Below are 3,349 nucleotides of genomic sequence, written 5' to 3' on the forward strand. Positions count from 1 at the left end.
TATGCAGGCGTTTGCTTGATATCATCTAGGAGAGGCTTGTTGACCTTCACTTGTTTAAATATGTCCCAAATGGAATTAGTGGAAGCCTTATTCCTAAACAAAGAAGGTGTGAGAGAAGCTACAGTGGATTATACCAAAAGGCATGAAATGTCCTATGAGGGGCATAATGAGGCTTGGTTCCTTCAGTGATAGGTTTGGGAGTAGAGGGTTTATGTATTAGACTAAAGGAGGATAGGGTACAAGAATTAACGTTGGGTCCTTCCCTCTTTTCTTCCTCACCCTTTCCCTTGCTCAACTACTCATCTACGTTATTGTTTGTCATCCTACCACTCTCGAGAGTGGTCACCACCTGGGCCTACTCGTGACATGATGAGGGATCAGCATCCAATTCACATTCCACCCCGTATTGTCTCTTGGGGTTCACTAAGGGCTGACTCAGCAACTTGCCCTTATCTCTCTTACTCAAGGTAGCAACTAGTTGCCCCATAGTATTTTCTAGCTTCATGATAGATTGAGAGTAAGAGAGAAGGAGTTGCCGATTTACTTAGCGGTCAGCCTCAATGCTCTGGAGGGCTTTCAGCATCATCTCCTAAAATGTATTGTACTTAGGATGAGAAGGAGGTGGCTGTTGAAATGATGAAGGTCTAGGGGCAGACATGGAATGATTCTAAGAGTTATTGTATAGGCAAGGAGGTTAAGCAACCAAAGCATATGGAGGATTTTGGCATTGAAAACCCGGAGCTTGTGGCCTCTAGGAGAAGTTAGGATTTTGTCTCCACTCAAGGTTGTACGCATTGGAGTAGGGGTCGTTTGATGGCCTATCGTACCAATCATGGGTAGAGTTAACTTATTCCTACACAACCTCAGGTTGGGCTGGTGCATATGGGCAATTGGAGCTAGAATCGAAGGGGTTAGAAAAAATCGCACACACTTCTACATAGGTCCTTGACCGTTGTTGTTTTCTTAAAAACAAGCATTAATCTACCTTTTTCGATATAGTGTGCAGAGTGGGTGCTAGATCATGGCTTGTGGTCAACCCATAAACGCATTGAGGTTCGAAGGTGGATGGGTTAGGGGGTCTACGAATAGCAGTGGTGTGCTGTTGAGAATTCTAAGATAGATTCTCAAAGAGAACCTAAGCTTCATTCTCGTGCTTCGTGAGGAAAATACCTCTGCATGACATATCAACCAATGATCTATCTCTCTTAACTAACCCTTCATAAAAGGTTTGGACTAATTGCCACTTTGGGACTTGATAATGTGGGCATTTACGGGGCAAGTCCCTAAAGCGCTCCCAAGTCTCGAAAAAGAGTTCCCCATCCATCTGTGAAAAACTCGTGATGGCCTTCTGAAGCTGATTAGTCTTCCCAATTGGGAAGTACTTCTTTAGGAATTCCTGCTATATGGTGGCCCAGTTAGCCACTGAGTTCGGCTTGTTGGCCTTACATGGTTTTCCAATCTTGTTTTGATGATAACCAATAAAGGATAATCTAATATGAGTTGGTTGAGTGGTGATGTTTCAGGATTGAGTATAAGACAAAGTTCCAAAGGAAAAGAATGGAAAGCTCAAAGAATCACAAAGTCTTATTCACATGAAGAAAATATTAAGAAAGAGAGCTCAAAGCAACTTCAATATAAGCAGAATATGAGGACACTTAAAGCTTACTCATAGTTCAAGTCAAAAGGATCTTAAAGTGAAATACCAAGCAAGGCTTGAAGAAAAGAGTTTTATGATTTAGGATCATGATGTAAGTACTTCCTTTTTGAATATCATATAAAATAATTTGAAGCTCTTCTAGGGTTAAATATTGACTTTGAGACCTTATTTCAAAACCCAAAAAATGTTTTATAACAAATCAAAGCAAGAGAGCAAAAAGGAATTTGAAAACAAAACTAAAATTTATGAAAGTGGTCTATCCAGATGACTGAGGAGAATCCTCCGACGTCTGAAAAATTTCTTTAGAATTTTGAAGATTTAATTTAGAAGACTAAAGATTTTATTTTTGAAACATAGAATAGGAAGAACACCTTCAGACTTCTAAATGGCCAGTTCAGTTGTCTAAATAGGAACTTTAGAAGTTTGAACCGACACTTCAGACGTCTAACCCTGTGTCTAGTTTAATTTTTCAAAGCATTAAGGAACTTCAGAATACTGAACCCAAAAGTTCAGTCATCTGAACACTTTTAATAGTCAGAAATTTATAAATGTTTTAATTTCAAATAAAGGTTGCTTGTGCCCCAAATTTTCTAAAAACTTGGAAGATACTCCAAGTAAACTTGGGCATCACGAAAACGCTTTTCTAAGCCTATAAATACATAGCTTTTCAAATCAAATTTACACCAAGAAATAAAGAATTGACAAAATTTTCCAAAAGCAACTTGCTCTTAAAAAGATTTCTCTTGCTCACTCATTGAAAAAATCAAATTTCTAAATTTTTGAGTTGCTAATCCATCATACTCTCAGTTCCTACTATTGATATTCATCTAGAGAAGGAATTGGTGGATTCTAACTTGAGATTCAATTCTATTTCATATTGATATTTGAATATTGAAGTGCATAGTGTTCTGAATTTGTACTAATCTTCTCTTTAAGTGAGTGTTCTTGTACGCAATAATTATCTTGTATTTTTTTCAGTGCTCTTGGATGATTCCAAGTTGTTGGATCGTTGTCCGAGCATGGGGTATAGCTAGGAGAGGTGATTACTCTAGCTATTGAAGGAGTGTATAAGGTTTTTTTCTGCCTGAAAATGAACATGTATAGTGGAATCCTTAGGAGGTTTGCCTAAGGAGAGGATGTAGGCTAGGGATAAGCCAAACCTCGTAAAAATTGTGGTCTCTTTCTCTTTCCCTTATTCTCTTTACTTTTCAGCATACCTATAAACTATGTGTATGATTTAAATTCTTAATCATATATACTATGTAGTTTGGAAATTAAATAAACTAAAGTTTAATTTGTTTTTTTCGGCTTGTGGAAACCGAAAGGGAGCACGTTGGTTGTTCAATAAATTTCGGAAACCGTAAGGGAGTACGTTGATTGATTCAACGCCTAAGACGTATTAACTAAAAGTTTATCTAAAGTCTAAGCTTTTGGATAGAGTGTTTATTGTGCATCAAATTGAGAAACCAATTTCATTCTCTATAGGGCTTTAATCAAATTCATATACACAGGGCTACATACAAAAGATACGAATTGTCAAAGTGTTGAATGTTATATTTAGTGGATTGAACACTTTGGTTGTTGATTAGTTGAATGTTTAAAATTTGATTTACTTGTGATGCGTTAAATATTCGATTATGGATTGAATAAGAAACTAAGTTCTTTGTTGTGTGTTTGAATAATAAACTAAGC

The 3,349-nt window shown here is 37.1% G+C and overlaps 1 non-coding gene across 1 annotated transcript; it reads left to right on the forward strand.

The window, feature by feature from the left end:
• The first annotated feature begins 1,250 nt into the window (after window positions 1–1,250).
• LOC131143657 (small nucleolar RNA R71) lies at window positions 1,251–1,356 on the forward strand. Its single transcript, XR_009133639.1, has one exon. It is a non-coding gene; the product is annotated as a small nucleolar RNA R71 (small nucleolar RNA).
• Window positions 1,357–3,349: the final 1,993 nt, after the last annotated feature.

The sequence above is a fragment of the Malania oleifera genome, chromosome 11, assembly GCF_029873635.1.
Source record: "Malania oleifera isolate guangnan ecotype guangnan chromosome 11, ASM2987363v1, whole genome shotgun sequence".
Lineage (NCBI taxonomy): Eukaryota > Viridiplantae > Streptophyta > Magnoliopsida > Santalales > Ximeniaceae > Malania > Malania oleifera.